At 43.2% G+C, this 10,560-nt stretch overlaps 1 pseudogene across 1 annotated transcript; it reads right to left on the bottom strand.

Annotated features, from left to right (window-relative positions):
- Positions 1-1,934: 1,934 nt before the first annotated feature.
- Positions 1,935-10,174, bottom strand: LOC145430428 (histone H1 pseudogene; annotated as a pseudogene). The gene has a single exon (XR_013911000.1). The product of XR_013911000.1 is annotated as a histone H1 pseudogene (transcript).
- Between the last annotated feature and the right edge of the window lie 386 nt (positions 10,175-10,560).

Genomic DNA, 10,560 nt, shown 5'->3' with positions numbered 1-10,560 from the left:
GCCCAAAGCAGCTTGCATTTAATCACTGCAGGGATAATAGATGATGTGCAAATGTACTGTATATAAATGATGATATAAAGAAATGGCATCCAGTCATCAAGAAATGAGATATCACGGTGTCATGTGGCACCGTCCCCATCTCCAGCTGCCATTAAGACTGAGGAGAGTTTATCGGCTGTGCAACATGCAGATAAAATGAAGACGTCTTCTTTAATAAAACAGGCGGTAATGTTCATTGTTGAGCAGAATGTCTCCAAATTACAAGAGGAGGAATGAATGAAAAGCAAAAATCTCAGCAGCTGGCAAAGCGAGTGCTGAGTCACTAGTATTGATCAACTACCCCATCAGCTACTGCAGCTGTAATATATTGTGTGGTCATTTTGTACAACAGGGAGGGGAAAATATCACCTAATGCCTCTTTAAATATTCACAGAAGTGTTTGAAACATCGATTTAGAACGGTGTTGAGCCGCTATGAATGATCCCAGTCAGATTATTCAAGCAGGATGTACAAGTGGAGCTGGAACAGAGGTCTACGTTTCTTTTTCCTTGTCTCGTTTCTACCTGTATTTTTTAGCAAAGACATTGATGAACAGGAAGCCACTGCCTGCCAACAAGTCATTGCAGACAGTGCCTAAATCGAATTTTATTTATTTATTTTGACTTCCTTACAGAGGCAGATTTAAGCCGAAGTCTCGGTCACAAACAAGAGCTTCTGCCCATTTTCCAGCCCGGGCGCTGCCTGCCTCCGACTCTCATGGGCCGATGATAGATTGCTCTCTCTCTGCCTTTGTGCTGGGAAATTGCTTTGTTTTGTTAACAGTCTGCCTCTGTTCCAGGCCAGACAGCAGAGATAGCGTGCCTCCTTTCTTCACTTATCTACCAAATATATTTAAGACCATCTTAAAATGAATTACAGCCGAGCATGCAGAGGTGGGAGGACACCGAAACGTCCCTGCGTGTTCAAAGCGGGGAGGTCGAGACTAAAGTGAATTTGTACTTGACCAAATAAATTACATTACAAATGAAGGTCAGATTACATGTGTGTGTATTTACACACTGTGTTCTTGACAAGGATTCATAGTATGAATGCAAGATTGAATAAGAGTGTAGGTCCTCGCAGGAGGACATGCTGAGAGTATGGACAGAAAGAAAACAAAGTATGTACACCGCTCCAGTAAAAATTAAAGGAACACTTTTTAATCAGGGTTCAGCATCACGTCAGTGAAGTTGTCAGTGAGTTGGTCAGATACACGAGAGGGGCAACAATGAGACAAGCCCAAAAGTGTTTTACAGGTGGAGGACACTGACATTTCATATGTCACTGCTAGTAGCATGAGGATATACCTGGACCCCACAGAGGCTGCACAGGTAGTCCAACTCCTCCAGGATTGCAGGTCAATGTGCACTATTGTCAGAAGGTTTGCTGTCTCGCAGCAGTCTCAAGAGCATGGAGGAGAATCCATGAGACAGGCAGTTACTCTAGTAGAGCTGGACAGTGCTGTAAAAGTCCCTAAACCCCTTCACTACATGCATGATGTGAACATCAACCAACATCTAACTACTGTCAGATATCGAGACCTGAGACAATTTCTGGAAAGAAGCAGAACTCAAGAACACCTTCTGGAGGTGAGAGACACAAACATTCTGTGGGATGAGAAACGTGGAGAAAATGGGTGTTCCAGGGTGGAGAGATGGACGTCCCTGGATGGTCCAGCACAGAGAAGCTTGCAACTGCAGTATCAGAAGTATCATGGAAGTACATTTGTAGTGTTTGAGGGATAAAAGCTGTTTTTATATCTCTACAGCCACTCCCTTAACCTTTTCACTTACAACACATAGTAGTGTGTGTTAGGTTTGTAGCTTGAACCTATTCGCTGGAACGTTAAGACAATATAATTACACTGCTAAGCAAGACGCAAGTAGGCAAACTTCTTCATGGTACTCGTGCACGGGAGAGAACCGGACAGGCACCGTTCCTTCGCTTGACCCCAGTAGCTCTCGTCCGTCCTCCCATACACTATCCTTTTATTGAGGTTACATGAATATGCATAGGTTCATTAACATACGACGTCTACATACAAACAAAGAGTACCTTGCCTGTGTGTGTGTGTGTGTGTGTGTGTGTGTGTGTGTGTGTGTGTGTGTGTGTGGACTGCTGATCAAAGGGTCAAACATCCTTGGTCAGGAAGAGGGTAGCCTCCCCCTCACCCTAGATGGTTCATCCTAGATAACACGGTGAGGAAGTCCTGCAGTTCATCTAAACAAAGAGCACTTAGACTAGAACAGACGCAACTACGTTAATCCTACCATAAAACAATAAGACACGGTATGACCTCTCATGCTCCCAAAGTGCTGTCTAATACACACAAAGTTTGCAGACTATCAAGGATCAAAACCTCTACCAATCTACAACTAATTACAAAACTCTAAGCATATAGAAGTAAATATTTCTAAGCATAAATGACAATCAACAATACAAATCTAACATTTCCCCCCTTTTTGACCTTTATGCCTGAAAAGTTCCCAGGTATGAATACCTCATGTCCGACAGTTTCAATGCAAACATTTTTATACTCAGCATATGTCAAATCACCCTAAATTACTGAAAAGGCACACAGTACAACAAATGTATTAGCAGTTATCCCATTCCTTGAGCTCATCTCATGGCAAACTGCATCTTACGAGCAAACAAAGAAATTGTTAATTTAATAGTGAAAATAAAAAAGTAACATTTTCAAAAACATCTCAGCTTGGTAATGCTTCCTCCAGGTGTGCACATCACATGTCTCTCTGCAGAGTGGTTTGAGTTCTGCAGGGCGTCATGAATGTCTCTTCCAGTTGTTTCCATCGTTGTCCATAGGACCAGAGTCCAAATGTATGTAGAATAAACATTCAAACATACCAGTTGGTTTTGTTGTTTGTCAACATGGTTCTCAGCTATTTCCAAAGCTGCAGACCTCTCAGCACTCTAGTTTTATGGCCTCCCATTACCTCACTTCAGGCCTTCGTCCTGTGAGGGGGATATTTATGACTCCTTCATTGTCCATACTCTGCAGAAAACACCTCTGTGGAAAGGGTGCAGGGTTGTCTTACTGCTATTATGATCCCAGCAGCCTTCAGAGTGTCATCGTATGCACAGTACAGTGGCACAGCGTTAGGTGATGTTCATAGGAAACTGCTGTCATCACCACCATAGCTTCTGGTTCCTGTGCTTTTCACAGAATCATGATGTCATCCTCGAACTCCTTCTACGCTGTCGATGGAGCTTGGCACGCTCCTCATCCCCTGAGTGTTTATGTTCCAACGCTGCTGAAGGTTTAAGGCAGAGCACGTCGTACACCTTAGTTGTCTTCCTCAGCGTCAATATTGAATCTTTCATTTTATTTAAAATCTCCTGGAAGCTTAGTAGCACAGCTCTCTGTGTGATGTCTGCTGTGCTGAAGATGATCTCTGATCCTCCTGAAGCCTCTCTCCTGGCCTCAGCTCCCATCTTGTGGACGATCCTCTCCTCTATTTTGCAGGCAGTTTCATGGTCCTTGCTGTGGCTCCAAGGTCTGATCTCATGATGGGCCCCAACCAGCTTGACCTTTGACCTCAACCACTGCCTGGCTGTCAGCTATGCCTGGAATGGTTCACGCTTCTCACTGGGCCTCTGAAGATTTCTCAGGAGATTACTGCTGCACCTGTATTTCCTTGCTAAGAAGAAAAACTTCTATTTGGAGAGCATGTCAACAATCATCAAACCACATTCTTTAGTTCAGTGAACTTCACTTATAGGCCATCAAAGCCTCATCTGAACATGGATGCACCACTTGCATAGGTTTAATACTTGTAAATAAACGGCTAATCACACAAATCACTGCAACAATAATAAAAAACATTGTTTAATGTTAATCCTTGGACTCCACCTCTTGACGCATGGACATTCCCATGCATCAACTCACCAAACCTGGATCCCTGTCTTAAAGAAAAAGATTAGCTAGATCATATCCCAGGCAACATCAGGGCATCTCCTCCCCTGGAGCAGCACCACCCTGGACCTATAATCCTGCAATGAAAATGTTAGTGTGCTTTGCATATTAAGTTCGCTTAACACCTGGCTCTCCCAGGAGCCTGCATACACACCATCATGGCCTGGAAAACAAAATCTGGAAGTAAAATCAAACTCCATACCTGTAAACAATTGTATCATAAGGACAAGAAGCATTCAACATCAGCAAGACAAGTGTCATGTGCAGGTTTTCTCAAATCAGTAAACTACAATTATTTTCATAAGTCGCCTCAGACATGGATCATCCCATGTACTCAGGCAACATTAATGTAATCGGTGACTGCTCTTAAGCAAAGTCACTCCACTTATATATTACTATGGGCTCAAAAGTGGCCAGCTAATGAGCCCATATCAAACTATCCCAGAAACACTGTATCTCTTATTTGTTTACTCATGTCACTTGTCCGTTTCAGCTGAATCTTCCACAGCATTCTCAAAGAAACTAACATTAGCAATACACATTGACTGTAGTCAGACAGAGGTCAGACACAGGTCAACAGGTTCCAGAGGTGCCATAAAAACACCATAAAGTCAACCCTAGCTGTGGAAAGAAGCAACACCAGTTCTCAACACAGGAAATTTCACACAGGTTATTCACATTATCAAAGTAACCTTCACATTTTCCCATCAACACAATGCAACAGCATCATCAATTCACATGAAGAACTGGCATGCTGTAAGAAAAGAAAATGCAAATATTAGCGCTTGCGCAGGCGTATGCATACTTTGTCACAGTTATCTCTGTGAGCAACTCAAGCCTATGAATAACACACCTGATAAATGCACAGACACAGAAAATGGCATTTAAAAGGTTAAATCATCATGCAACCTCGAGTGTTGCTGTCATCTTTCTGCTCCTGTAAAAGGAAACACATGGGTTCATCTGCACCTTTGTCAGGTGGGGGTTAGCTTCACACAATCATGTTCAGTCAGTCAGTCAGTTATTTTAAAATTCTTACTCATTCACTCAGTGGTTCCTTCTTTTGCTAATTGTGGAAATTATCATCGCATTCGTTTCCACGCTCAGCAAAACGACGTTATTTCAAAAAGAAAAATAATTTAGACTGGATTTCCTCGTTGAATCCTTTTTGGGGGGGACTCTCATTTCCTAATTGTCCCAAATAAGTGGCTTTCTCCTGAGCCCATTTTAAATGTGGAGAAACTCACTTGCAACAATTTCCTGGACGACGTGTAACGCTTTTAATTCCCGACTTGCAGATCTGCTCAAAGAAAAGAAATTCACAAGCAAAAATCAGTGCTTGTTCAAAAATGAAAAATAAAAAATAACAGAGATTATCAAACCAAACTCTCAGTGCACTGTGAAAGTATCAAAATAAAAAGGCCTTGTTAAGTCATGACACAAACTCCTCATCATCTTCACAACAGGAGAAGACTCATCAGCTAGATTCACTCCAAACCAACCATCAGCTGCACAACACACAACATAACCCTAATGTCATATTAGCTATGAGTTTAATCACCAGGTCTGTGCTCTTCACTCATTTAGGCCACAGATCTATTTTATTCAATTTTTCCTTTTTCCCTTCATCATAAAACATGTGACATGCTGTCATGCACTTCACAAAAGACGTTTGTTCTGACGTATTCAGAGTTGTGTATCTAAATACAGGATTCACTCGCACATCAAAACAGGAAACTCAGTGTTTTAGAGTCTCCACTCAACACACAACAACTCCAACACATCTCATTCACTCGTGCTAGAATTCAGTCACCTTTCATTAATCTAAAACCGATCAACTAATTTGCATATCAGCTATTAACCCACTAAGTTGACAGGACAACAGAAAAGCATGTTCAAAATAGTATCACAAAAGACAATTTCCCTCATACAGTAAATTACTTATGCTGCCTCAATCAAGCAGGAAGCTTCTCCCAATTTACCATTTTAACACTAAATTTATTGCCTGATCACTGATTTATCAAACCAGGATTTTTTTTTTTTTTTTTCCACAAAAGTTAAATTGTTGTCCTGCAACTTGGAGAGTCAATTTTTTTCTTTAGGATAAATTCAGCATTTGATAACAAGTGTCTGCTAAATTGACACTATTGTAACACTGATGAAAGATAACAAGCTAATTTTCATTACATGTGTTTGTGTTATTAGGCAGGTCTAATGCATGTCTGTGGAGCTGCATCTCCAGCAGAGCATGTTCTTAAAAGCTGCCTTTTCTACACACTTCTCTGCTATTATTTAATCATTTCTTAACTAATGTGCTATGAGTCTTCATGAGTCATTTTGTGTTTGGAATTGTTAGTAGGGTTAATGCATGTTCTGCTTGTGTGTGTGTGTGATTTTGTATATGTTTCTATTTTCGCAATGTTTCAGACTCCGTCTCAATTTTCCAACTTAAGCAGTCAGTTCTCTTTTCCCCAGGTTTGCTAACCCAAATTTTGATTTCCCACATTAAATAATTCCTATGTGTTCTCACCTAGTCTTCTCACTCTGTTGTCCTCTCCCACTTCAACAGTCCAACAGCCGGCAGTTCTCCTTCAGCTTTGTCCTGTGTCCCACTGTCTCTTCTTGCCATTTTACTCCACAGGTGGCAAATGTCAAACTCCAACTGTTCAGTTCTCCTCAAACGTTTTCTTCACATGCACAGTGAAGTCACAGCCACTCTCACTATTGTCCTCTGATGCGGTTGACTTCGTGCTAGTGGCTGAAGTGCTGCTGCTGCTTTCTTGGGCGACTTCTTAGCAGCTGCTGCCGGTTTCTTGGCTTTGGCCGCGGCGGGCTTCTTGGCTTTGCTCTCAGTAGCCTTGTTCATCTTGAAGGATCCGGAGGTCCTGGTGCCCTTGGTCTGCACCAGAGTGCCCTTCGCCACCAGGCTCTTGATGGCGGTCTTGACACGGGCCTTGTTCTTGTCCACATCGTAGCCTCCGGCAGCCAGAGCCTTCTTGAGAGCGGCCACAGACAGGCCGTTGCGCTCCTTGGAAGCGGCCACAGCTTTCACAATCAGCTCGCCCACGCTGAGGCCGACCTTCTTGGGCTTGGAAGTCATCGTCTTCTTCTTCTTGGCCTGAACCTCGGCGCAGGGCGTGTTTATGATGGAGCCTTTCCCACCACAGCGCTGGCACGTTGAACGCATCATGAAGGGTCCATTTCTTTCATGTCGCTAGCCGCATGTGGCTTGCCCGAGTCACTCAGTCCTTTTTGAGCATTTCAACATGCTGCCGCCGCAGACCCTGGCCTCAGATCCAGCAAGTTTAGCGCGCTGATCTCCAAAAAAGTCCCGAAGGCCAGAAAGACGTCAAATAAGTGTCTCGTGCTGAGAACTCAAACAAAAACTCCTCTTCACGCTGCCATCTTGCTCGCCCCTCCGTGAAATTCAACCAATCAGACAGGAAGATGGGTTTGCTTTCTTCTTCTGCTGCTGTTTATCCACATTGCTGCTGCTTTGCTGGGACTTTTTGTGCTCAGGACTTGCTGCTGTCTCTTTATCATGTTATTGCTTTGGAGCTGCATTTCTTATCTTCAGGGAGGAGTGAGCTCGCTTGTGAGGTTGAGAAACACATGGCACTGTAAATAAGTCAGCCAGAAACTTGGCCTGCATGTTTCCAATGATGTTAAACTATAACTTTCTTCCGACTGCTGCATGTGGAAAATTGATTCAGGTCTGCTTTTCACCTGAAAGTGACAAACTAAGACATGTTCATTATTATCATCACTGCTTAATCAACACACATCTCTCTCTCTCTCTCTCTGTCTGTGTTTGTGTGAACAATCCTTTCTTAAAAGCAGAAAATGACATTGTAGTTGTTTTTCGGCTGATCAACACAAAACCTTTTTCCTATGATTATTTTTCATCTACAATATAAATTCTCTCTCTTTTTCACTCTTCTTTTTTTTTTAAATAGCTGGTGACCTGCAAAATCACCGCTCTCACTCACAATCAGAGGCAATCACTTTTGCACAGTGCACAAAAACACTGTGATGTCAGACACATTCACACTCACTTTTTCATCTGCATAAATAAACCATATGGCTGGAGATATGTGCCATGGTGATCCATAAGCATGATCACCAGTTTATTTAATTATTTTTAATCCAACAAAACAAATAAACAAAACATGATGCTGATGCTACACACACACACACGAGTCAAGGTGCAGAAAAACTGCTCATGGAAACACTGCACACTCTCTGTTTCCCTCTCTTTGAGTAGTTCTCAGACAGCTCTTGATCTGATAATGTGTAGCTTGCTCATCAGCTCAAAAAACAAAAACAAAACTGCAACGCAACATCACACAGTAGTTGCTCTGCCCACAGTGGCAAAGTCTTACACTTTCATATTCAACACAGCTTCTCCATCATGTATTTTTAGATGTTTCATACAGGGTTGAGCATATTAGTTGTTTTCACAGGTGTGCTCTATATCTCAACAATGGTTCATAATAAGACGACAGTCTTCCACACAGGTCAAGTGCCTCTATGCACTTCATGAGTTTAAATATTTACCTATATCACTTCTCCTCACATGTCATTGTACTGAATTTAAGCAACCACAAGTTTAATGTAGGTTACTTTTAACAACTATCCACCTCAATGGTTTGGCACACAGGCTGTTAACATTTTGTGTCAGGAAGGGGTGGGGGGAAAGCCACCCACCAGAGCACAGCTGCTGATGTGGGCTGGCCTTTTCCACACACTCTTCAAGGCTGGTGTGTTTTCTGAAAACTTCTAACATTTGAATCTCTTCCATTTATAAACCTGCGATTAACCGCACGGCTCAGGTCCGCGTGAAACCCGCGCGACCGCATTCGCGTGCACCCACGCAGCTGTGGAGCCTTCGCTCTCTCTCTTTTATACATAAATACTTTGTGCTGCCAGGAGCAAAGTCCAGCACAAACGTCTTTCTCCCTCTAACTCACTCTTGGTTGCTTAGAAACCCATGATAACAACAACAGTCGGTGTTACAGACCACGTGTTCTGCTCCGCACACACTCACACAACAACAACAACAAAAACGACGACGACGACAACAACAATGACAACAACACAAAATAGGCCTACTCCGGACTCACACCGGACCGCTCGGGACCCTGACCCAGTTGTGGGACGCTCACCCACTCGCGCGACAAAACCCAATGAAGGGACGCTCGGGACACACACCCAGGGCGATTTCAAAACCGGACACTCACCGGACGCTTGGGACCCTTGGGCGATTTAACCAAAACTTCTTTTTCGGGACACTAACCCAGTTATCGCTCCACAAAGCAGCGAACTTCTCAACGCCTCACAAAATGGCGGAGACTGCACAACGACACGGTTATAGAGTCGGCCTCTTTAAACTTACTTGGCGTTGCTTAGCGTGTAATATCAGCCTGAATCCCGCCGATCGCCATTCATCGAGGAGAAAGACAGACAGCGAATCCACAGGAACTTCCTGGCTGACGTCAGTCTTTCAGCGTGCCTCTCCCCCCCCCTCGGTGAATGCGATCCCAGGGAGCCGGCATCGAAGGACCAATTAATGTTAGGTTTGTAGCTTGAACCTATTCGCTGGAACGTTAAGACAATATAATTACACTGCTAAGCAAGACGCAAGTAGGCAAACTTCTTCATGGTACTCGTGCACGGGAGAGAACCGGACAGGCACCGTTCCTTCGCTTGACCCCAGTAGCTCTCGTCCGTCCTCCCATACACTATCCTTTTATTGAGGTTACATGAATATGCATAGGTTCATTAACATACGACGTCTACATACAAACAAAGAGTACCTTGCCTGTGTGTGTGTGTGTGTGTGTGTGTGTGTGTGTGTGTGTGTGTGTGTGGACTGCTGATCAAAGGGTCAAACATCCTTGGTCAGGAAGAGGGTAGCCTCCCCCTCACCCTAGATGGTTCATCCTAGATAACACGGTGAGGAAGTCCTGCAGTTCATCTAAACAAAGAGCACTTAGACTAGAACAGACGCAACTACGTTAATCCTACCATAAAACAATAAGACACGGTATGACCTCTCATGCTCCCAAAGTGCTGTCTAATACACACAAAGTTTGCAGACTATCAAGGATCAAAACCTCTACCAATCTACAACTAATTACAAAACTCTAAGCATATAGAAGTAAATATTTCTAAGCATAAATGACAATCAACAATACAAATCTAACAGTGTGAGAATCTGATTACACAGCAACTTAGATCGATTTCTCCCTCTCTCTCTCTCTCTCTCTCTCTCTCTCTCTCTCTCACTCACACACACACACACACACACACACACACACACACACACACACACACACACACACAAACAAACAGAAATGAGGAAAGCGATTTCAAGTAAAAATCTTTATCCTTGATGCGCTGGCAGAGCTGCTCCTCACTCAAAGGAGTAAGAATAAGCATTTTTGGAACTGAATAATTCAACCCATTTGACAGATGGAGTGAACAGTCTGATGCAGAATAATGGCAAAAGGACATGCTCTATTGGTATTTTACGGCTGGCACGTCTGCTATTAGGATGCTAACAGGGATGTTTTTATCAAGGCTGC

The sequence above is a fragment of the Astatotilapia calliptera genome, chromosome 2, assembly GCF_964374335.1.
Source record: "Astatotilapia calliptera chromosome 2, fAstCal68.1, whole genome shotgun sequence".
In the NCBI taxonomy this organism is placed as follows: Eukaryota; Metazoa; Chordata; class Actinopteri; order Cichliformes; family Cichlidae; genus Astatotilapia; species Astatotilapia calliptera.
Note: the sequence above shows the minus strand (reverse complement) of the source record. Positions and strands in the feature narration are given on the sequence as shown.